Raw genomic sequence first — 26,096 nt, 5'->3', positions numbered from 1 at the left:
ACACGAAAATTCGAAAAAAATTAAGTTGGAAACGAACTTACCTCCTTTGCGTCATCCTAGCGTTAAACGCCCAGAATGCTATCCATTATGGTGTTTAATGCCCCCTTGACTGCCTCTTTGGGCGTTTAACGCCCAGCCTGGCGTTAAACGCCAAGAATCCTTCTTTATTGGGCGTATTTCTGAACGCCCAGAATGCTACCATTTATGGCGTTTAACGCCCATAATGATACCTTTACTGGCATTAAACGCCCAGAATGATAGCCATTCTGGCGTTTAACGCCCAAAGTGCCTCTTTACTGGCGTTTTAACGCCAGTGAGCTCTTTTTTTCCGTGATTCCTCTGCTTTATGTTCTGAACCTTCATATCTCTGTATTATTTACTGGAAAGATGTATATATTTTTTTGACTTTTGAATTTTTAATGAGGAGAGAGAAAAACAACAGAATGAAACAAAACATAAAACTTTAAGATCAAAACAAATAATGCATGCAACAACACTTTGAATGTCAAGATGAACACCAAGAACACTTTGAAGATCATCATGAACATCAAAAACATATTTTTTGAAAATTTTTAAGAAAAGAAAGACATGCAAGACACCAAACTTAAGAACTTTTGTACTAGGGACACTAATAATTCGAAAATGCACAAGAAAAACAAGAAAAGACACAAAACAAGAAAATGTAAAGATCAAACAAAAAAATCTTCAAGAAAAACTTAAGATCATGAAGAACATAATGCATGAATTTTCGAAAATTTTAAGACAATTAAAAACATGCAGTTGACACCAAACTTAAAATTTGATACTAGACTCAAAGAAGAAACACAAAATTTTTTTGGTTTTATGATTTTATTAAATTTTTTTTGTATATTTTTTTTCGAAATTATTTTGGAATAAGAAATTCAAAATATTTTTAATAGGAATTCCAAGGTTCCTGTAATGTTAGTCTAAAGCTTTGGTCCAAAAGATTAGACATGCCAAATGGCCAGCCAAGCTTTAGCATAGCATTACATACAACAATCCAATAAATAAGAATCCAAAGGTTCCTACAATGATAAGTGGAAACCTCAGTCCAAAAGATTTAGACATGGCTTAATAGCCAGCAAGCTTCAACATATTGATGAGGGAAAAACGATTCCACACAAAACTCACCGGCAAGTGTACCGGGTCGCATCAAGTAGTAATTACTCACAAGAGTGAGGTCGATTCCTATAGAGATTGATGGATTGAGAAATTTTAGTTAGGTGATGAATTTAGTTAAGCAAATAGTTGATGATTTGAGTGAATTTTGATTGACAGAAGCTAAATTGCAAGTAAATAAAGGTGTAGAAGGTAAATGTAGCAGAAGAACAAGTGCAGAATAGGTAAATTATAAGTAACTTAAAGAACAAGAAAGTAAAAGAGCTGAAACTTAAATTGCAGAAACTTAAAGTGCAAGAAATGTAAATTACTGAATTTAAATTGCTGAGAAATGTAAATTGCTTGAAGAGTAAAAGGGATTTGGGTGTTGGGATTCAGAATTTGACAAGAAAATGTACCTTTCGTGTGGCATCATTCAGTCTTTTATAATCTATGCACATCCTCTACCCAGTCACTGTCCTTGTAGGGATTAGTTCATTCTTCTCATTGGATACTACAATCATCCCCCTTTCTTTGGCACAACATGGACTGGGCTCACCCAAGAGCTATCAAAGATTGGGTATATGATTCCAGCATTCCATAGCTTCATTACTTCCTTTTGAACTACCTCGTTCATGGTTGGGTTGAGTCTTCTTTGAGATTGTACTACAGGTCTTAAATCCTCTTCTAGCAAGATTTTGTGCATGCAGATGGCAGGGCTTATGCCCTTGATATCATCAATTGTCCACCCTAAAGCCATATTGTTTTTTGCTTTGGGAGGGAACTAATGAGCATCTCGTTGGATTCTTCCTTCCAATGCAAGTCTTCTCTGTCATCCTTTATGTAGTTTTCCTTTTCATCAGTACGCTGTGCTTCTAGAAAGACATTCAGAGTAATGCTCTCGTCATGTACCCTTAGGGTCAGCATTGCCTATTCAACATCTATGATAGCCCTTGCTATGGCCAGGAAGGGTCTTCCCAAGATAATAGAGTCACTCCCTTCTTCTCCTAGGTCCAGGATTACAAAGTCTGCAGGGAATATAAACTTGTCCACCTTAACCAATAGGTTTTTAATCACTCCTTTGAGAAATACCAATGATTTGTCCACGAGCTCTAGTGACATCTGTGTGGGTTTTACCTCCTCTATGCATAGCTTTCTCATCATAGAATAAGGCATTAGATTGATGCTGGCTCCTAAGTCACACAGTGCTTTTTTAATGGTTATATTACCAATAGTGCAAGGTAAGAAGAAGCTCCCAGGATTTTTGAGCTTTGGTGGGAGACCTCTTTGGATGACAGCACTACATTCTTATGTCAGAAGCACCGTTTCCTTCTCATGCCAGCTTCTCTTTTTGTTGATGAGCTCTTTCAAGAACTTTACATATAGAGGCATCTGCTATAATGCTTCAGCAAGGGGAATGTTAATTTCCAGCTTTTTAAAGACCTCAAGGAACTTGGCAAAATTGTTGGTCCTTGAGCTCTTTTTGTAGCCTTTGAGGATATGGCAAAGGAGGTGTGTATGCCTTCACCACCTTCCTTTGTTCTTGTGATGATTTCTTTATTACTTGCTTCCCTTTCCTTGAAGTTTGTGGTTGCTCATCTTTCTCTTTAAGCTTCTCCTAATCTTGCTTGTCTTCTTCCTTGTTGCTGGCTTCATCTTTCTTGCTGCTACCCCTGCCATTGTCTATAAGCTTCTTGTTAGTTTCTTTGTCTTTCACCAAGGTTCTTCCACTCATTAATTGGATAGCTTTGTGATGAGCAGATAATTTATACGCTTTTTGGCATTATTTTTACATAGATTTTAATATGTTTTAGTTACTTTTTAGTATATTTTTACTATTTTTTATGCAAAAATCACATTTCTGGACTTTACTATGAGTTCATGTGTTTTTCTGTGATTTCAGGTATTTTCTGGCTAAAATTGAGGGACCTGAGCAAAAATCTGATTCAGAGGTGAGAAAGGACTGAAGATGCTGTTGGATTCTAACCTCCCTGCACTCGAAGTGAATTTTCTGGAGCTACCGAAATCCAATTGGCGCGATCTTAATTGCGTTGGAAAGTAGACATCTTGGGCTTTCCAGAAATGTATAATAGTCTATACTTTGCTTGAGATTTGATGGCCCAAACTGGCATCCAAATGCCCACTAGAGACCCTTTTTTGGCGTAAAACACCAGAACTGGCACCAAAGCTAGAGTTAAACGCCCAAACTGGCACCAAAACTGGCGTTTAAACTCCAAGAAGAGCCTATGCACGTGAAAGCTTCAATGCTCAGCCCAAACACACACCAAGTGGGCCCTGGAAGTGGATTTCTGCACTATCTACACTTAGTTACTCATTTTCTGTAAACCTAGTTTACTAGTTTAGTATAAATAGCACCTTTTACTATTGTATTCATATCTTTAGATCATTTTCGAGACTATTTGAGGATCACTTTTGATCTCTTGATCACATTTTGGGAGCTGGCCATTCAGCCATGCCTGGACCTTCATCACTTATGTATTTTCAACGGTGGAGTTTCTACACCTCATAGATTAAGGTGTGATAATCCGTGACACTTATTATTGTTTTTCTATTCAAAGTACTATTGTTTTTCTATTCAATTCAAAGTACTATTGTTTTTCTATTCAATTCACGCTTATTATTGTTCTAAGATATTCACTCATACTTCAACCTGATGGATGTGATAATCCGTGACACTCATCATCATCCTCCCTTATGAATGCGTGCCTGACAACCACTTTCGTTCTATCTGCAAGAGCTTGAGTGTCTATCTCTTGGCTTCCTAGTTCACGACGCATGGTTGCCTCTCCTGACAACAGAGCCTTCCATTCCGTGAGATCAGAGTCTTCGTGGTATAATCTAGAATCAATTGGCAGCATTCTTGAGATCCGAAAAGTCTAAACCTTGTTTGTGGTATTCCGAGTAGGATCTGGGATGGGATGACTGTGACGCGCTTCAAACTCATGATTGTTGAGCGCAGTGACAGTGTGCAAAAGGATCATTGGATCTTATTCCGACATGATCAAGAACCGGCATCTAGTTTGCCATATGGGAAACCGTAGCAGACATGTTTTCACTGAGAGGACGGATGGTAGCCATTGACAATGGTGATCCACCAACATAGAGATTGCCATGGATGGTAGTACGCATGATTGGATGAGGACAATAGGAAAGCAGAGGCTCAGAGGGAACAAAGCATCTCCATACGCTTATCTAAAATTCCCACCAATGAATTGCATAAGTATCTCTATCCTATTTTATGTTTTATTTCTTTTTTAATTATCAAAACCTTATAACCATTTGAATCCGCCTGACTGAGATTTACAAGATGACCATAGCTTGCTTCAAGCCGACAATCTCTGTGGGATTGACCCTTACTCACGTAAGGTATTATTACTTGGACGACCCAGTGCACTTGCTGGTCAGCTGCGCAGAGTTGTGAGAAAAGTGTGAACTCACAATTTCGTGTACCACTTTGCATTCTTCTTTGGGGTTTGGAATGGTATCACTTGGGAGTGAGCTGGTTGGTCTTTCAATCACTGCTTGCTTGGACGATTGACCAATTTGCCTTTCTAGATTTTTCATTGAGGCTTCATGGTTCTTGCTGGTTAGCTCTTGGTGCTTCATCATCCTTTCCATTGTTATCTCCAAGTTGGAGATTCTTTGGGAGTCTTGAGGTGGTTGTGGTTAATTTTGGGATGTTGAGGGTGGATGAAAGTTGTTTTGGTTAGTGGATGGGTGATGAGCGGATAATTTGTACGCTTTTTGGCATTGTTTTTAGTATGTTTTTAGTATGATCTAGTTAGTTTTTAGTATATTTTTATTAGTTTTTAGTTAAAATTCACTTTTCTGGACTTTACTATGAGTTCGTGTGTTTTTCTGTGATTTCAGGTATTTTCTGGCTGAAATTGAGGGACCTGAGCAAAAATCTGATTCAGAGACTGAAAAGGACTGCAGATGCTGTTGGATTCTGACCCCCCTGCACTCGAAGTGGATTTTCTGGAGCTACAGAAGCCCAATTGGCGCGCTCTCAACGGCGTTGGAAAGTAGACATCCTGGGCTTTCCAGCAATATATGATAGTCCATACTTTGCCCAAGATTTGATGGCCCAAACCGGCGTTCAAAGTCACCCTCAGAAATTTCAGCGTTAAACGCCGGAACTGGCACCAAAATGGGAGTTAAACGCCCAAACTGGCATAAAAGCTGGCGTTTAACTCCAAGAAGAGTCTCTACACGAAAATACTTCATTGCTCAGCCCAAGCACACACCAAGTGGGCCCGGAAGTGGATTTTTATGTCATTTACTCATCTTTGTAAATCCTTAGGCTACTAGTTTTCTATAAGTAGGACCTTTTACTATTGTATTTTCATCTTGGTTCTTCTGGTTCCCTCTCTGGGGCCGAAACCAATGATCACTTTTGTTCTTATGTATTTTCAACGGTGGAGTTTCTACACACCATAGATTAAGGTGTGGAGCTCTGCTGTACCTCGAGTATTAATGCAATTACTATTGTTCTTCCATTCAATTCCGCTTGTTCTTGTTCTAAGATATCACTTGTTCTTCAACTTGATGAATGTGATGATTCGTGACACTCATCATCATTCTCACCCATGAACAAGGTGACTGACAACCACTTCTGTTCTACAAGTAACCAAGGCTCTAGTGAATATCTCTTGGATTCTTTAATCGGAATCTTCGTGGTATAGGCGAGAACTGATGGCAGCATTCAAGAGAATCCGGAAGGTCTAACCTTGTCTGTGGTGTTCTGAGTAGGATTCAATGACTGAATGACTGTGACGTGCTTCAAACTCCTGAAGGCGGGGTGTTAGTGACAGACGCAAAAGAATCACTGGATTCTATTACGGCCTGATTGAGAACCGACAGATGAATTCCGCTATGCTGTGACAGAGCATATGCAATCGCTTTCACTGAGAGGATGGGAGGTAGCCACTGACAACGGTGAAACCCTTGCTTAAGCTTGCCATAGAAAGGAATAAGAAGGATAGGATGAAGACAGTAGGAAAGCAGAGAGACGGAAGGGAAGGCATCTTCATGCGCTTATCTGAAGTTCCTACCAATGAATTACATAAGTATCTCTATCTTTATCTTTATGTTTATTTCGTTCATCACCATATCCATTTGAGTTTGCCTGACTAAGATTTACAAGATGACCATAGCTTGCTTCATACTAACAATCTCCGTGGGATCGACCCTTACTCGCGTAAGGTTTATTACTTGGATGACCCAGTGCACTTGCTGGTTAGTTGTGCGAAGTTGTGTAATGCCATGGTATTGAGCTACCAAGTTTTTGGGGTTCACGACCGGGGATTATGAAAGTTGTGAAAAAGTATTGTTCACAATTTCGTGCACCAAGTTTTTGGCGCCGTTGCCGGGGATTGTTCAGTTTGGACAACTGACGGTTCATCTTGTTGCTTAGATTAGGTATTTTTCTTCAGAGTTCTTAAGAATGAATTCTAGTGTTTCAAGGTGATGTTCTTATCATCACCAAAGCTGATTGATCTTCATCAATTTAGCTCTTGAGTGCAATGTCCTGCTGAAGCTTGGCCGGCCATGTCTAATTTCTTTAGACTAAAGCTTTAGACTAACATTGCATGATTCCTGGAATTCTCATTAAGAATTTTGATACCTTTATTTTCTTTTTCTGCATAATTTTCGAAAAAAAAAGAGTATAAAATCATAAAATCCAAAAATATTTCTTGTTTAGAGTCTCATCTTAAGTTTAGTGTCAATTGCATGTTTCTGCTCTTTTTGCATTCATGCATGTGTCTTCATTAATCTTCAAGTTGTTCTTGATGATTTTATTACTATGATTTTTAATTCTCTTGACTTGAGTGTTTATGTGTCTCATATGCATTCACATTTTATTAAGTGTCAGCAGTATACAAACTGCTAAGTTTGGTGTCTTGCATGCATTGTTATTTGATTTTAGTTGCATTTTGATTATTCCTTATTATTAAAAATCCAAAAATATTTTTAATTTGTGTCTTTTCAAGTCAATAATACAGAGAATTGAAGACTCATAACATACAGCAGAGGAATTACACAGAAAAAGCTGGGCGTTCAAAACGCCCAGTGAAGAAGGACAGACTGGCGTTTAAACGCCAGCCAGGGTGCCTGGTTGGGCGTTTAACGCCCAAAAAGGTAGTGCATTGGGCGTTAAACGCCAGAATGTGCACCATTCTGGGCGTTTAACGCCAGGATGGCACAAGGGGGAGGATTTTGTTTTCAAATCAATTTTTTTCAAGTTTTCAAAGTTTTTCAAAATCAAATCTTTTTCAAATCAAATCTTTTCAATCAAATGTTTTCAAAATCAATTTCTTTCCTTTTTCAAAGATACTTACTAACAATTAATGATTTGATTGAACATTTTAAGTATGTTGCCTTTTCTGTTGAGAAAGGTTTAATGTTTGAATCATATCTTTTCTTGTTAAGCAAGTCATTAATTTTTCAAATCAAATCTTTTAAAATGTTTTTCAAATCATATCTTCTCAATCACATTTTTTTTTCAAAACCAATCATATCTTCTTAACCACATCTTTTTCAAAATAGTTTTCAATCAAATCTTTTTGATTTCTAATTTCAAAATCTTTTTCAAAAATCACTTGATTTCTTTTCCACTTTCATTTTCGAAAATTAAGTAATGCTTTTCAAAAATGTTTTCAAAATCTTTGACTTAATTTTCGAAAATCACCTCCCTTCTTCTCACATCCTTCTATTATTGGAGCACCACTCCTTCTCAATGCACAATTCGAACTCCATCTAATTAAGTTCGAATTCTTCTCCTTCTGTTTTCTATTTTTCTTTTCTTCTGACACCTCAAGGAATCTCTATACTGTGACATAGAGGATTCCACATTTTCTTGTTCTCCTCTCTTTCTTATGAGCAGGAGCAAAGACAAAGGCATTCTTGTTCAGCCTGATCCTGAACCTGAAAGGATCTTGAAGAGAAAGTTAAGAGAAGCTAAAGCACAACTCTCTTTAGAGGACCTGACCGAATTCTTCAAGGAAGAAGAACACATGGCAGCCGAAAACAACAATGCCAACAATGCAAGGAAGGTGCTGGGTGACTTTACTGCACCTACTCCCGACTTCTATGGGAGAAGCATCTCTATCCCTGCCATTGGAGCAAACAACTTTGAGCTTAAGCCTCAATTAGTTTCTCTAATGCAACAGAATTGCAAGTTCCATGGACTTCCACTGGAAGATCCTCATCAGTTTTTAGCTGAATTCTTGCAAATCTGTGACACTGTCAAGACTAATGGGGTTGACCCTGAGGTCTACAGACTTATGCTATTCCCTTTTGCTGTAAGAGACAGAGCTAGAACATGGTTGGACTCACAACCTAAAGAAAGCCTGGACTCTTGGGAAAAGCTAGTCAATGCCTTCTTGGCAAAGTTCTTTCCACCTCAAAAATTGAGTAAGCTTAGAGTGGAAGTCCAAACCTTCAAACAGAAGGAAGGAGAATCCCTCTATGAAGCTTGGGAAAGATACAAACAATTAATCAGAAAGTGTCCCTCTGACATGCTTTCTGAATGGAGCATCATAGGTATTTTCTATGATGGTCTCTCTGAACTGTCCAAGATGTCTTTGGATAGCTCTGCTGGAGGCTCTCTTCATTTGAAGAAGACGCCTGCAGAAGCTCAAGAACTGATTGAAATGGTTGCAAATAACCAATTCATGTACACCTCTGAAAGAAATCCTGTGAACAATGGGACTAGTCAGAAGAAAGGAGTTCTTGAGATTGACACTCTGAATGCCATATTGGCTCAGAACAAAATATTGACTCAACAAGTCAATATGATTTCTCAAAGTCTGTCTGGAATGCAAAATGCACCAAGCAGTACTAAGGAAGCTTCATCTGAGGAAGAAGCTTATGATCCTGAGAACCCTTCAATAGAGGAGGTGAATTACATGGGAGAACCCTATGGAAACACCTATAATCCCTCATGGAGGAATCATCCAAATCTTTCATGGAAAGATCAACAGAGACCTCAACAAGGTTTCAACAATAATAATGGTGGAAGAAACAGGTTTAGCAATGGCAAGCCTTTTCCATCATCTTCTCAGCAACAGACAGAGAGCTCTAAGCAGAATACCTCTGACTTAGCAACAATGGTCTCTGATCTAATCAAAACCACTCAAAGTTTCATGACTAAAACAAGGTCCTCCATCAGAAATTTGGAAGGACAAGTGGGTCAGCTGAGCAAGATAATTACTGAACTCCCTCCTAGTACTCTCCCAAGCAATACAGAAGAAAATCCAAAAGGAGAGTGCAAGGCCATCAACATGGCCAAATTCTGGGATGAAGAAGAGGCAGTGAACGCCACTGAGGAAGACCTCACTGGGCGTCCACTGACCTCCAATGAGTTCCCCAATGAGGAACCATGGGAATCCGAAGCTCAAAATGAGACCCTAGAGATTCCATTGGACTTACTTCTGCCATTCATGAGCTCTGATGAGTATTCTTCCTCTGAAGAGGATGAGTATGTCACTGAAGAGCAAGTTGCTAAATACCTTGGAGCAATCATGAAGCTAAATGACAAGTTATTTGGAAATGAGACTTGGGAGGATGAACCCCCTTTGCTCACCAAAGAACTGAACGACTTGTCTAGGCAGAAACTGCCTCAAAAGAGGCAAGATCCTGGGAAGTTTTCTATACCTTGTACCATAGGCACCATGACCTTCAAGAAGGCCTTGTGTGACTTAGGGTCAAGTGTAAACCTCATGCCCCTCTCTGTAATGGAGAGGCTAGGGATCTTTGAGGTGCAAGCTACAAAAATCTCACTAGAGATGGTAGACAACTCAAGAAAACAAGCCTATGGACTTGTAGAGGATGTTCTGGTTAAAATTGAAGACCATTACATCCCTACTGATTTCATAGTCCTAGAGACTGGGAAGTGCATGGATGAATCCATCATCCTTGGCAGACCCTTCCTAGCCACAGCAAAGGCTGTGATTGATGTTGATAGAGGAGAGTTGATCATTCAAGTGAATGAAGAATCCTTGGTGTTTAAGGCCCAAGGATATCCCTCTGTCATCATGGAGAGGAAGCATGAAGAGCTTCTCTCAAAACAGAGCCAAATTGAGCCCCCACAGTCAAACTCTAAGTTTGGTGTTGGGAGGCCACAACCAAACTCTAAGTTTGGTGTTGAACCCCACATTCAAACTCTAAGTTTGGTGTTGGGAGGTTCCAACACGGCTCTGAGAATCTGTGAGGCTCCATGAGAGTCCTCTGTCAAGCTAATGACAATAAAGAAGCGCTTGTTGGGAGGCAACCCAATGTTTTATAATTAACTATTTTCTTTTGTTATTTTATGTCTTTTGTAGGTTGATGATCATAAGAAGTCACAAAATTAATGAAAAAAGCAAAAACAGAATGAAAAACAGAAAGAAAAACAGCACACCCTGGAGGAAGAACTCACTGGTGTTTAAACGCCAGTAAGGCTAGCAGTTGGGCGTTTAACGCCCAGTCTGGCACCATTCTGGGCGTTTAACGCCAGAAAGGGGCACCAGACTGGCGTTAAACGCCAGGAAAGGGCAAGAACCTGGCGTTAAACGCCAGAAATGGGCACCAGCCCGGCGTTTAACGCCAGAATTGGCTCAAAACGTGTTTTTGAATGCCATTTGGTGCAGGGATGACTTTTCCTTGACACCTAAGGATCTGTGGACCCCACAGGATCTTCACCAATCACCTCAACACCTCTCTCCCAAAAACCCCCCACCTATCAAATCCCACTATCCTCTTCACTCCTTCATTTTCACACACCCTAAACACTACTTTTTCCCCTTTTGGCCGAACCACAAAGCCATCTCCCTCCCCTCCATTTCTTCTTCTTCTACTCTCTTCTTTCTTCTTTTGCTCGAGGACGAGCAAACCTTTTAAGTTTGGTGTGGTAAAAAGCGTTGCTTTTCGTTTTTCCATAACCATTTATGGCATCCAAGGCCGGAGAAACCTCTAGAAAGAGGAAAGGGAAGGCAAAAGCTTTCACCTCCGAGTCATGGGAGATGGAGAGATTCATCTTAAGGGATGCACTTTCCTCCACAAAACTATTGGGAGCAACTGAACACCTCCCTAGGAGAATTAAGTTCCAACATGGGACAACTAAGGGTGGAGCACCAAGAACATTCCATTCTCCTCCATGAAATTAGAGAAGATCAAAGAATCATGAGAGAGGAGCAACAAAGACAAGGAAGAGACATTGAGGAGCTCAAGCACTCCATAAGACCTTAAAGAGGAAGAACAAGCCGCCATCACTGAGGTGGACCCGTTCTTTAATCTCCTTGTTCTTTATTTTCTTGTTTTTCGAAATTTTCATGCTTATGTTTGTCTATGTTTGTGTCTTATGATCATTAGTGTCTTAGTGTCTATGCCTTAAAGTTATGAATGTCCTATGAATCCATCACCTCTCTTGAATGAAAACTGTTTTTATCACAAAAGAACAAGAAGTACAGGATCTCAAATTCATCTTTAAAACTAGCTTAATTAGTTTGATGTGGTGACAATACTTTTTGTTTTCTGAATGTATGCTTAAACAGTGCATATGTCTTTTGAATTTGTTGTTCATGAATGTTAAAATTGTTGGCTCTTGAAAGAATGGTGAAAAAGGAGACATGTTACTGAGGATCTGAAAAATCATAAAAATGATTCTTGAAGCAAGAAAAAGTAGTGAATACAAAAAAAAAACTGTGAAAAACGAAAAAAAAAAGAAGAAAAACGAAAAATATATAATAAGAGTTGTGATCCAAGGCAAATAAGAGTGTGCTTAAGAACCCTGGACACTTCTAATTGGGGACTTTAGCAAAGCTGAGTCACAATCTGAAAAGGTTCACCCAATTATGTGTCTGTGGCATGTATGTATCCGGTGGTAATACTGGAAGACAGAGTGCTTTGGGCCACAGCCAAGACTCAATAAGTAGCTATGTTCAAGAATCATCATACTTAACTAGGAGAATCAATAACACTATCTGGATTCTGAGTTCCTAAAGAAGTCAATCATTCTGAATTTCAAAGGATAAAGTGAGATGCCAAAACTGTTCGGAGGCAAAAAGCTACTAGTCCCGCTCATCTAATTTGGAGCTAAGTTTCATTGATAATTTGGAGTCTATAGTATATTCTCTTCTTTTTATCTTATTTGATTTTCAGTTGCTTGAGGACAAGCAACAATTTAAGTTTGGTGTTGTGATGAGCGGATAATTTGTACGCTTTTTGGCATTGTTTTTAGTATGTTTTTAGTATGATCTAGTTAGTTTTTAGTATATTTTTATTAGTTTTTAGTTAAAATTCACTTTTCTGGACTTTACTATGAGTTCGTGTGTTTTTCTGTGATTTCAGGTATTTTCTGGCTGAAATTGAGGGACCTGAGCAAAAATCTGATTCAGAGACTGAAAAGGACTGCAGATGCTGTTGGATTCTGACCTCCCTGCACTCAAAGTAGATTTTCTGGAGCTACAGAAGCCCTATTGGCGCGCTCTCAACGGCGTTGGAAAGTAGACATCCTGGGCTTTCCAGCAATATATGATAGTCCATACTTTGCCCAAGATTTGATGGCCCAAACCGGCGTTCAAAGTCACCCTCAGAAATTCCAGCGTTAAACGCCGGAACTGGCACCAAAATGGGAGTTAAACGCCCAAACTGGCATAAAAGCTGGCGTTTAACTCCAAGAAGAGTCTCTACACGAAAATGCTTCATTGCTCAGCCTAAGCACACACCAAGTGGGCCCGGAAGTGGATTTTTATGTCATTTACTCATCTTTGTAAATCCTTAGGCTACTAGTTTTCTATAAGTAGGACCTTTTACTATTGTATTTTCATCTTGGTTCTTCTGGTTCCCACTCTGGGGCCGAAACCAATGATCACTTTTGTTCTTATGTATTTTCAACGGTGGAGTTTCTACACACCATAGATTAAGGTGTGGAGCTCTGCTGTACCTCGAGTATTAATGCAATTACTATTGTTCTTCCATTCAATTCCGCTTGTTCTTGTTCTAAGATATCACTTGTTCTTCAACTTGATGAATGTGATGATTCGTGACACTCATCATCATTCTCACCCATGAACAAGGTGACTGACAACCACTTCTGTTCTACAAGTAACCAAGGCTCTAGTGAATATCTCTTGGATTCTTTAATCGGAATCTTCGTGGTATAGGCGAGAACTGATGGCAGCATTCAAGAGAATCCGGAAGGTCTAACCTTGTCTGTGGTGTTCTGAGTAGGATTCAATGACTGAATGACTGTGACGTGCTTCAAACTCCTGAAGGCGGGGCGTTAGTGACAGACGCAAAAGAATCACTGGATTCTATTCCGGCCTGATTGAGAACCGACAGATGAATTCCGCTATGCTGTGACAGAGCATATGCAATCGCTTTCACTGAGAGGATGGGAGGTAGCCACTGACAACGGTGAAACCCTTGCTTAAGCTTGCCATGGAAAGGAATAAGAAGGATTGGATGAAGACAGTAGGAAAGCAGAGAGACGGAAGGGAAGGCATCTTCATGCGCTTATCTGAAGTTCCTACCAATGAATTACATAAGTATCTCTATCTTTATCTTTATGTTTATTTCGTTCATCACCATATCCATTTGAGTTTGCCTGACTAAGATTTACAAGATGACCATTGCTTGCTTCATACTAACAATCTCCGTGGGATCGACCCTTACTCGCGTAAGGTTTATTACTTGGACGACCCAGTGCACTTGCTGGTTAGTTGTGCGAAGTTGTGTAATGCCATGGTATTGAGCTACCAAGTTTTTGGGGTTCATGACCGGGGATTATGAGAGTTGTGAAAAAGTATTGTTCACAATTTCGCGCACCAATGCGTTATTGGGTGGATAGTAGTTGGGTTGGGATTGATTATTTTGTGGTTTTCTGTATGGGTTTTTGTTAGTTTGCTGATGGTTTTGATGGTTTGTGTTTCTTGAGTTATTTTGGTTTGAGTTCCTCTACCAAGATTGTTGGTTTTGGTTGTCTCCCTATCTCAGGTTTGGGTGGTTCCTCCAGGAAGGATTGTATATATCTCCATGAAAGTCATTTGATCTAGAACCTTGGTTTTGCACAAATTGAATTTGTTCCTACTGCTGATCTTCTTGGTTTTCTTCATTTTTCCCCCATGTGGGTGATGGTTGACTTGTATTCACTGCTGCAACTTGGAGGCCATCAATCCTCTTGGCCATCATTTTCATCTATTGTTGGATTTGTTGGTACATTACCTTGTTTTGAGCTAAAATAGTGTCCACACCTTCAATCTCCAATACACCTTTCCTTTGAGCTGGTTGGCATTGCCTCTGATGACCATAGAAGTATTGGTTGTTTGTTACAGTGTCAATGAGGTTCTGAGCCTCCTCAGCTGTTTTCATGAGTTGTAGTGACCCTCCTGCTGAGTAGTCAAGTGCCTCTTGAGCTCTCAATGTCAGTCCTTCATAGAAGTTTTGAAGTTTATCCCATTCATTGAACATATCTGGTGGACACTTCCTGAGTAAAGCTTTATATCTCTCCCATGCCTCATACAATGACTCTTCGTCCATCTGAGTGAATGTTTAGACCTCTATTTTGAGTATGATGATCCTTTGGGGAGGATAGAATTTGGCTAGGAACTTGTTCATTAGATCTTCCCAATTGTTGATGCTTTCTCTTGGAAATGTCTGTAACCATTGAGTAGCTTTGTTTCTCAGGGAAAATGGAAACAGCAATAACTTGTAAATGTCAGGATGCACCCCATTGGTTTTGACAGTTGATGTGCGGAAAACGATCCGACACAAAACTCACGGTAAGTGTACCGGGTCGCATCAAGTAATAATAACTCACATGAGTGAGGTCGATCCCACAGGGATTGAAGGATTGAGCAATTTTAGTTTAGTGGTTGATTTAGTCAAGCGAATCAAGTATTGGTTGAGTATTTTGTATCCAACAGTAATTAAACAACAGGAAATGTAAAGGGAGAGGGATGAACTGTAGAAATTAAAGAAAACTGAAAGTAAAAGAGCTAAATCTTAAAGAACAAGAAATTAAATGACTGAAACTTAAAATGCAAGAAATGTAAATTGCAGCAACTTAAAGAGCAAGAAATATAAATTGTAATAATGAAAAGGGAATTGAGGATTGGGATTTCAGAATTCAAGCAAGAGAAATTAAATTGCAACAATTATCAAAGTAAAAGATGATTTGAATTCTGTTAGATCTCAACAGAAAAGGAAATTAAATTGCAGCAGGGGTTCACAGAAGAACCAAAAGGAAAATGGGATCTCAGGACTCCAGAGACTAGATAGCAAAGTCTAGATCTCAATTGCCTTCCCAGATCCAAATTCTCAAAGCAATTAGCAAGAAATTAAAGAAGAAGCAGTAAAGGGAATGTAATTGACTTTAATTATGCAGAGAAGAAATTAAAGAGTTCTTGAGTGGAGATTGAGACAGAATTTCCTCAATTCTTAACACCCAAGACTCAAATAAGAAAAGTAAAAATGCTCAAGCAAGAACAAGGAAGAAGAGAGATCTATTCTCCTCCCCAATTCTCAGAAATCTCAGTTCCTAGCTCTCAATGAAATCTCCAAAATTCAAAAGAAGGTTCAAAATTCAAAAGTGAAAAGAAAGGTTCAAAGCTCAAAAGAGAAGCCCCTAATTACATCAAACTATCTCCTATTTATACACTTTCTATTCCTGGATCTTGGGATTTGGATAGGCTTTTGATTTGGTGAAGAAATGAATTAAATTGGATTTTTAATTAAATTTTTAGCCCAAGAACATTTGCTTCCAGGAGGCTGCCCTGCCCTTGTGGAGGGCAGGGCAGAACATGGTGCGTGCGTCCCTTGGTGCGTGCGTGTTGGTGCTGCAGGATGCTACCCTGCCCTTGTGGAGGGCAGGGCAGAGTTTTTTGGTGCGCCAGATTCTGCTGCCCGTGCGTGCTGATGCTGCCGAGAGTCCTTGGTGCGTGCCAATCTGGTGCGCTGGCTGTGCACCACAAAATGCTGCCCTGCCCTCGCGGAGGGCAGGGCAGTGTTTCCAAAAGTGAAGTTCCAAGTTCGAAACTTGGTGGATGCACACGCTACTTCTTTTCCTTGGTTTTCTTGGCACCAAATTAAGGCCTAGTTCCTTGCTTCCTCATGGTGCCGTGTTCGATCCTTGTGGCAAGCATTGGTAAGCTTTTTCCTTGAATTTATTCCTTTGATGAGCCCGATATTTCCCTTGAGGAGGGCAGGGCAGAGTTTTTGCTCTCCTTGATCCTTGGCATCAATTTGTGCTCCGCCCTTGAGGAGGGCAGGGCAGTGTTGCTTCTCAAGCTTGTTTCATTATGTTGCCCTCCTGGAGGGCAGTGTGCCCTTGTGGAGGGCAATGTGCCCTTGTGGAGGGCAATATTTGCTTCCTCCCTTCCATGCGCCACACTTTTTCTTCCCTTGGGCCACGCTTTCTTTAAGCCACGTTTTTCCTCTTTTCTTCCTTTCTTCACCTACAAGAAACCAAAACAACCACTCAAAGTATCTCTAAACTCATAAGGTTTATAATTCATTAAAAATCAATTAATTCTTGCTTAAACCTCATGATTTAGCATTAATTTCATGGTGGTTGTTTGATTTAAAGAAGTTATGCATTTTCATTCCAAATCACTTACTTAGGATGCAAGAAAGTGCATAAAGACTAATAAAACAAGTGAAATTAGCTTGAAAAATGGGTATATGATGACTTGTCATCAACAGTGTCACAAATCCTTAGAAAGTGGATAAGTGTTGGTTTGGATCTTCAAGTAGGCCTCCTCCATAGGAACAATTGTTCTGCACGAGAGTGATGAGTTGAGGCTTCAATTCAAAGTTGTTTGCATTGACATTGGGAGTAAGAATGCTACTCCCGCAGTGCCTTGGGTTGGGGAAGGTGTAAGAGGCTAAAACTCTTCTCTGAAGTTGGCCATTATTGTTGGCTACTTCATCAGGTGGATTAGGATGATTCCCTTCCATTTCCTAGTTTTCTTCCTCTGAGTTTGCCTCTCCAAGGATTCCTTTCCATCTTGCTTCTCTTCTTAATCTCCTGAGAGTTCTTTCGTCAGTGTCATAGAAGGTTGCCTCTGACATACAACCAAAACAACAAGAAACACACAGCACACTCTGTAGATTGAGTGTAGTGAGAGTTAGTAGAGACAAAGTCTCAAATAGTTAGTGTGCTTGTCAAAAATAAAGAAAAACAAAGAAAAAGTCCTTAATCTAGACTACCACCTTACTTAATCATTGTCAATCTAGATCAATCCCCGGTAACGGTGCCAAAAACTTGATGAGGGAAAAATGATTCCACACAAAACTCACCGGCAAGTGTACCGGGTCGCATCAAGTAGTAATTACTCACAAGAGTGAGGTCGAACCCACAGAGATTGATGAATTGAGCAATTTTAGTTAGGTGATGAATTTAGTTAAGCAAATAGTTGATGATTTGAGTGAATTTTGATTGACAAAAGCTAAATTGCAAGTAAATAAAGGTGCAGAAGGTAAATGTAGCAGAAGAACAAGTGCAGAATAGGTAAATTGCAAGTAACTTAAAGAACAAGAAAGTAAAAGAGCTGGAACTTAAATTGCAAGAAAAGTAAATTACAGAAACTTAAACTGCAAGAAATGTAAATTACTTAATTTAAATTGCTGAGAAATGTAAATTGCTTGAAAAGTAAAAGGGATTTGGGTGTTGGGATTCAGAATTCAACAAGAAAAAGCAAATCAAAAGGCTATTAGATGAGTGGACTCAATTCAGTAGCAAAACAGAAAGGAAAATTGCTTGAAAGAGATACAATAGTATTTGCATTAATTCATGAAGAACAACAGAGCTCCTCACCTTAATCTGAGGTGTAGAAACTCCACCGTTGGAAAATATATAAGAGAAAAGGTCTAAGCATGGCCGAATGGCCAGACTCCCAAATGTGCAAAATGATCTAAAGTAATCAAAAAGCTCAAAAGATGATCCAAAGATCCCAAATACAATAGTAAATAGTGCTATTTATACTAAACTAGTTACTAGGGATTACAGAAAATAAGTAACTAAGTGCAGATAGTGCAGAAATCCACTTCTGGGACCCACTTGCTGTGTGCTTGATGCGCTATAACTGGGTATAGCTACGATTAAGGGAAATTGCACGAACGGAAAAATTCCTTCCGACAAGTGCACCGGTTATCGTCAAGTAAAAACTCACAATAGAGTGAGGTCGAATCCCACAAGGATTGGTTGAATGAGCAATTCGAATTAGAAGTTTGATTAGTTGAGCGGAATCAAGAATTGGATGTGAATTGCATAAAGTAAATTGGCGGGAAATGTAAATTGCAAGGAATTGAAATGACTGAATCTTAAATTGCGAGAATTAAAGTGCGAGAAGTTAAATTGCTGAAATTAAAAGGGATGGGGGTGATTGCATGAATTGAAATTGCACAAGGTAAATAGAAAGGGATAGATCAGAGAGATGGGAGTTCATTGGGTGTTAGGAGATATTGAGATCTCCGAATCAAAACATTTTATCTCTTCCTCAACCAATGCATTCATTAAATTTTGCTTGGCAATCTTATATGATTGGATCCCAATCCCTTGGCTCACCAATTCTCTCTAAAAACAAACAAATTCCCAATCCCTTGGTTTAAATGTTCATAAGAAGAGATGAAGCTTGATCACTGATTATACCACACAGCTTCATGGACCACAATTTGGTAGGATTACATGTCACAATATCCATCCAAACCCCAATCCAATTCACTGTGAGAAAGCTTCTCTAGCATGAATCCTCCATTCCTTTCCCAAGGTTCCGAAGGATTCCAATTATGGATAGTTTCTTTCCCAAGACAACTAACCAATGGAATTAGAGCGAGAAGCTTTCTAACAAAATTCAAGAGAAAAGATTGAAGAAGAAGATGAAAACTATTATTGATTCATTGAATTACAATAGAGCTCCCTAACCCAATGAAAGGGGTTTAGTGAATCATAGCTCTGAATTCAATTACAAAGTATGAAAAATGCTAAAGTGTCAAAAGGTTTCAACTAACTTCAATTCTATCCTATTTATACACTTTCTAAATTGAGCTTCTGTTGTGTTTCTTGGGCTTTGAGGCCTTTCCTTGATTTCCTTTTGCTTTAGGCTTGTGGTCCATAATCTTGATGAGGCTGTGATCCAATTCTGTAACATTCATTGAGCAAACTTAGTGATAAACAAGTAATGACACCAGACTCAACAATTTTTCAGGCCCAATCCCATAAACCATGATATTCAATTGGGTTTCATGCCATAATCAGTTTAAGTTAATCTTTGTGCTCAATTGCTAACTTGAACTTCAATATAATTGGCCCAGAAACCTTTTCAAATGGTGGTGTTTAAGTTTAAGTTTAAGTTTCAGTTTAAGGTCAAACTAAAACTTAAACGTGGAATTGGAAGAAAGCAACCCAGGGGTGTTCATTGTCGAGCACGTTTAACCTCCAGTTTAAGGTTAAACTGGAGGTTAAACTTGGAAATGAAGAAAGCACACCCTGGAGGCAATTTGGGTCGACCACGTTTAACCTCCAGTTTGAGGTTAAACTGGAGGTTAAACTTGGAAATGAAGAAAACACCCTGGAGGAGAAAAGCCATCGAACACGTTTAACCTCCAGTTTGAGGTCAAACTGGAGGTTAAACGTGGAATGAAGAAATCACACCCTGGAGGCAGAAAATGGTCGAACACGTTTAACCTCCAGTTTGAGGTCAAACTGGAGGTTAAACGTGGAAACACTTCCCTTTCTTGAGTCGTCACTTTGTTCTCTTGTCAAACTTGCCAATTTGATGCCAAATATGGACTATTAAACCTCGTTGGAAAGCTATGGATGTCTACTTTCCAATGCAACTGGAAGCGCATCATTTGGAGTTCTACAACTCGAGTTATACTCCATGGAAGGTGAAGAGGTCAGCTGGCCTGATTGCATGTTGGTACTATGCTCTTCTATGCACATTACGGGGCTGTTTTCTCCCTCAATTTTTAGTCTCCACCATGCATGCCATATATGCTTGGAAAGCTCTAGATGTCTTCTTTCCAATGCATTTTGAATCACCTCATTTGGAGTTTTGTAGCTCAAGTTATTTATGTTTGAAGAAGGCATGGTCAAGCTGTTCCATATAACACGTTTAAGCTCCAATTTAAGGTTAAACTGGAGCTTAAACGTGGAAATGCTCCTGGTGCCTTTCTTACTTCTGGCGTTTAACCTCCAGTTTGAGGTCAAACTGGAGGTTAAACGTGGAAATGCTTCTTGGTGAGGAGAAAGTGTCGAACACGTTTAACCTCCAGTTTGAGGTCAAACTGGAGGTTAAACGTGGAATGCTCCCTTGGTTCAAATCATCATTCTGGCGTTTAACCTCCAGTTTGAGATCAAACTGGAGGTTAAACGTGGAATGCTTCTTAGTGCCCTTTCTCATTCTGGCGTTTAACTTCCAGTTTGAGGTCAAACTGGAGGTTAAACGCCAGTTACAGCATTCCCTCTCTTCTCATGATTTTGGCGTTTAAGCTCCAGTTTAACCTTAAACTGGAGCTTAAACGTCCCATTTGATTCTTAAACTTCCTTTATTGATCTTTGTTGCTTCCTTGCCTAGCCTCTTCTTCCCTGAAATCATCCAAACAATTGCATCAAAGTCTTGCAAAATTTCATGAGAAATCATCCATTCATAGCATTCAAGTAATAACACTAAAAACTCATGGAATTTGCATCAAAATCATAATGTTTGGATGATTCATTGCTTGTTGTTCATTTAACCATTCTTGGTTACTTTAAGCTCAAGAAAATGCATAAAACAACTAAAACTAACAAAAAATGCTAGTGAAACTAGCCTAAGATGCCTTGGCATCACAACACCAAACTTAATACTTGCTTGTCCCTAAGCAAGTCCTGAGTTATTTGCGAAGAAAGTATGAAACAAAAAGCAATTACATTGGCTATATTAGCAAGCATTTGAAGTTCATCAGAAGGGTTTTATGCAGAAAGTTGCAGCATCACTTTTTCATACTTATCAAGTAGGATTATCACTTTTTCATTGCATCCATCAAACACTGTTATGGCCTCTTGTTATTCTTATGTCCTTGGCACTTTTTCCTTTCTTTGTTTTTCTTTTTCTTAGAGCTCTTTGCTCCTTGTTTGCTCAGCGTCATGTGTAGCACAAGCCTTTGGCAATTTTCTTTTTCTTATTAGTGCATTACACATATCCACTACAGGCATTTTAGTTCACATTTCTTCTTGAGACATTGGTGCCCAGCACCTCTTTGTGTAACTAACTGTTTTGTAGCTAGGTTGCTCTTGATAATGGACTTTTGGTTGATAATTCCGGGTTAGTTAACCCAAGTTACCAAGTGTTGAAACACTCCACAGAACCTATTCATCCAAGCAGATCCTAGTACATAAACACCACAGGCATATGTCTCAGAAGTTCAAACCATTGGTGCCTAGCTTATTTTCTCAATTTTTTTTTGCTTTTTGGTTGCCCTTTTTCAGTGGCTTTTTCTTCTTCTTTTTCTTTCTTTTTCATGGCCAAAGACATTTATTCATCAAGATCCATAGACACTATTTAACTTCTACACAAAAATGATAATTCTACACTCAATTTCCAGTGAGCTAACTAAACAATCAAGCATGCATACCACCACTTAATTCTACTTGATTTGTCACTAATTGAGCCAAGTTACTTTTGTTCAAACTTTTCTTTTATTTTTGGAAACAGAACAAGCATGGCAAGCATTTGTTTAAGTATGTGAAGTTATATCCAAACAATCTAGGCAATTCACTTTATTCAAGCAGTAAATCAACAAACATACTAAAAACTTCACATTCCAGAAAGATTCAACAATTACAGTTTAAACCAGAACAAGCATGCTTTTGTTTGTCTTTTAAAGTATGGTCAAGAAACAATACCACCTTGTGAAATTTCTTGTTTTTCTCTTTGTTGCCCGGAAACAATTTCATTTCTCCCTCTTCTCCTAGTTGTTGCTTCATATGCTTTCTAAGATCCTTGTTTCCTTTCCTGCAAAGAGTGATGAAGTTGCTTGCTTCTCAAGCACTTGAGTGGTTAGCTTAATTATGTATGGGCAAGTGTCTGAGTCTTAAGTTGGTGTGTGAACACCAAACTTAGTCTCCTACTTACTCCTGTGCTTTTTGAATTCTTGAATTCTCCTTGGAATGAAGTTGCTGCTAAAGATTTTAAGTATTTCTGTGATTGCTTAGAATGGTTGTTCCTTTCATATAATTCAAAGGTTGTTGTGTTCAGTTGATCTGTATGGTGGAACACCAAACTTAGAGTCACACATTCCCCTTTGAATTATTGATCCATGAATTCATTGTTTGGTGTGAAACACCAAACTTAATTCTTTGCAATGCACAGAAACTACTTCACCTTTTTATTGAAACAAATAAAAGAAACAGCAAAAGAGTATTACCTCAGGTTGGGTTGCCTCCCAACAAGCGCTTCTTTAACGTCACTAGCTTGACGGTTGTCCTTTGTTAGGGTGGATTGTAGTGCTTGATGTCCTCTCCTCTCACCATGAAAACGTCCCCATTTGATTCCTTCTTGATTTCCAAATGTTCCATAGAAAGAACTTTCCTGATTGTGAACACTTGAGGGAGCTGGGAAGGAATGGGTTTGAGGCCAGGTGGGATTGGCAGATAATGACTTGATATCACTTTATCTCCCGGAGAGAAACCTTCAGTGGGAATTTTCTTGTTTCTCCACCCTCTTGGCAATTTCTTTACAATTCTTCCCTCTCTCTTGAGGATTTCTTCATTGACCCTTATGCCAGGAGGATCCTTCTGATCTGTTTCTATTGATTCTTGTGGCTTTAACTCTTGCACTTCTGGTTTGCCTTCAAAGGATTGTTTTAGAGTTCCAGTTGCTAGATTGCTCTCCTCCAAACACAGATTGCTATAATCATCCTTAGGCTTTTCAGGTTCTGGTTCAGGCTCAGATGTAGGTTTGAAAACATGGAAAATGAGTTGTTCATCCTGTATTCTCAAAATTAGCTCTCCTTGTTCTACATCTATGAGCGCTCTAGCAGTGGCTAGAAATGGCCTTCCCAAAATGATAGGGTGTAGATAGCTTTCCTCCATGTCCAAAATGACAAAGTCTGTGGGGATAAAATAATTTCCCACTTTCACCAACACATTCTCAACTACCCCTTCAGCTTGCTTTTGAGTTTTGTCAGCTAATTGTATGATTACATCCGTGGATCTCACCTCATTCAGTTGTAGCTTCCTCATAAGAGTCAGAGGCATCACATTTATGCTAGCTCCTAGATCACAGAATCCTCTGTCAATTGTTGTTTCCCCTATGATGCAAGGAATATGAAAACTTCCTGGATCTGCTTTCTTAGAGATCATATCCTTCTTGATGAGTGCACTGCATTCTTTGTTCATGATTACAGTTTGTCCTCCCTTCAAAACTCTTTTCTTGCTCAGCAATTCTTTCAAATACTTGATATGTGTAGGCATCTGCTGGAGGATATCAAGAAAGGGAATATTGATATGGAGAGACTTAAATGTCTCTAGGAACCTTGAATATGTTCTCCCTTTTTCACCTCCTCCTAACCTCTGAGGAAATGGTGCCTTTGGTTGGTATGTTTCCAGTGTGCCTTCCTTTTGCATATCCTTAGCTTGCTCATTTTCACCTTCCTGCTTAGCTTCTTCCACACCTTCTTTCAAGATTTCTGACTCCTTTTCTGAGGATCTGATTCCTTCTTCTTCTGAGACTTCCTTCAACATGGTGATGGCCTTGCATTCTTCCCATCTCACTCCCTTTTGTTCCCCTTTAGGATTCTTTTCTGTGTCACTAGGGAATACTGCAGTTGACTTGGGAGCTTGTTGAGATAGTTCTCCTACTCGAGCCTCCATCCACTTGAGTTTTTCGCCATGGTTCCTTAAGGTCGATCTCACATCATCCCTAAAGCTTTTCAACTCATTTATGTCCTGACCCATGTTAACTAACCTTCCTTCTATCCTGTTTAATTGGTCTTGGAATTGTTGGTTTGGATTAGGTTGGTCAGGTTGATTATTTTGGCCATGATATGGTGGTTGGGAGTAAGTGTTTTGTGTGGCTTGTTATGATCTTTGGTTGGAATTTTGGTATGTGGAATTGTTGTGTTGGTTGTGGTTGTAAGGTTTGTGGTTTTGTGGTTGGCTTTGTTGGTTTCCCCACCCAAAGTTTGGGTGGTTTTTCCATCCTGGGTTGTAAGTGTTGGAATGTGGATCATATGATTGCCTTTGTTGGTTTCCCACATAGTTGGCCTCTTCCCAATCATCTCCTTCAGTATTTGCTCCCTCTTGATCTTGTGTGTGTATTGCAGCCACTTGCTTTGTGTCTAACTTCCTGGTAAGCTCTGCTAGTTGCTTGGCAAACACCTTGTTTTGGGATAGAATTGCATCAACATGGTTCAGCTCCATGACTTCCTTAGTGTTGTGTCTCTCTGAAGCATAGTAGTACTCATGCTCAGCCACTGTCTCAATCACTTCAATGGCTTCTTCCACAGTCTTTTTCCTGTTCAATGAGCCTCCTGATGAATGGTCTACAGCCTTCCTTGATTCATAAGAAAGTCCATCATAGAAGATGTGCAATTGCACCCAGTCAGGGAACATGTTTGGTGGGCATTTCCTTGTCAACTCTTTGAACCTCTCCCATGCCTCGTAGAGCGTCTCACCATCTTGTTGTCTAAAAGTCTGAACCTCAGATCGAAGCCTATTGACCTTTTGTGGGGGGTAGAAACGTGCCAGAAACTTGCTCTCCACCTCATCCCAGGTTGTTAGGCTGTCCCTTGGGAATGATTCCAGCCACTTAGCTGCTTTGTCCCTAAGTGAAAATGGGAACAAGAGCAGTTTATAGGCATCTTCCTGAACTCCATTGGACTTCACAGTGTCGCAAATTCTAAGGAATTTGGTGAGATGTTGGTTTGGATCTTCATTAGCACTCCCACCAAATGAACAATGATCTTCCACCAGTGAGATTAGCTGTGGTTTGAGTTCAAAATTGTTGGCTTGAATGGGTGGTTTCTGAATGCTGCTACCACAATTCCCAGAGGTTGGGTTTATGTATGAACCAAGAACCCTCCTCTCAGGAATGGCATTGTTTCCATCAGCCCTCTCATGGTTGTGAAATTCTCTATCCATGTTGAGATCTAGAGCTTCCTCGAAGTTGTCCTCAGATTCTCCTTCAGATTCTTCTTCTCCCAGTACCCTCTTCCTTCTTGCTTCCCTTCTAAGTCTATGAAGGGTCCTCTCTCGTTCGGTATATGGAGGAGTTGATGTCTCTCCTCTCCTACCTGTCATACAAGAACACACCACAAGTAACAAACAAGTTGAATACTCTTGGTTACTGGAAGAGTATTGGTTAGAGCAGTTGAGGAATTAATTCAAATAGTTAGTGGGTTAGTGAGTTAGTTGCTTGAAAGGAAAGGCATAAGAAAGAAAAAGCAAATAACAGAGTGCAGAAATTAAATTCAACAAGTAACTTAAACTAAATTAACAAAACAAGAAAAATGCTCAATCTAGTTAACTTCCAATTTGAGAATTGTCAATCGAAAACCAATCCCCGGCAACGGCGCCATAAACTTGATGCGCTATAACTGGGTATAGCTACGATTAAGGGAAATTGCACGAACGGCAAAATTCCTTCCGACAAGTGCACCGGTTATCGTCAAGTAAAAACTCACAATAGAGTGAGGTCGAATCCCACAAGGATTGGTTGAATGAGCAATTCGAATTAGAAGTTTGATTAGTTGAGCGGAATCAAGAATTGGATGTGAATTGCATAAAGTAAATTGGCGGGAAATGTAAATTGCAAGGAATTGAAATGACTGAATCTTAAATTGCGAGAATTAAAGTGCGAGAAGTTAAATTGCTGAAATTAAAAGGGATGGGGGTGATTGCATGAATTGAAATTGCACAAGGTAAATAGAAAGGGATAGATCAGAGAGATGGGAGTTCATTGGGTGTTAGGAGATATTGAGATCTCCGAATC

General features: G+C 39.5%; 1 non-coding gene across 1 annotated transcript; it reads left to right on the top strand.

Moving 5' to 3' along the window:
* Positions 1–24,716: 24,716 nt before the first annotated feature.
* LOC112700100 (small nucleolar RNA R71) lies at positions 24,717–24,820 on the top strand. Its single transcript, XR_003153022.1, has one exon. It is a non-coding gene; the product is annotated as a small nucleolar RNA R71 (small nucleolar RNA).
* The last annotated feature ends 1,276 nt before the right edge of the window (positions 24,821–26,096 follow it).

Source organism: Arachis hypogaea, chromosome 6 (genome assembly GCF_003086295.3).
Source record: "Arachis hypogaea cultivar Tifrunner chromosome 6, arahy.Tifrunner.gnm2.J5K5, whole genome shotgun sequence".
Lineage (NCBI taxonomy): Eukaryota > Viridiplantae > Streptophyta > Magnoliopsida > Fabales > Fabaceae > Arachis > Arachis hypogaea.
The sequence above is the reverse complement of the archived record's forward strand: the minus strand, read 5'-3'. Positions and strand labels throughout refer to the sequence as shown.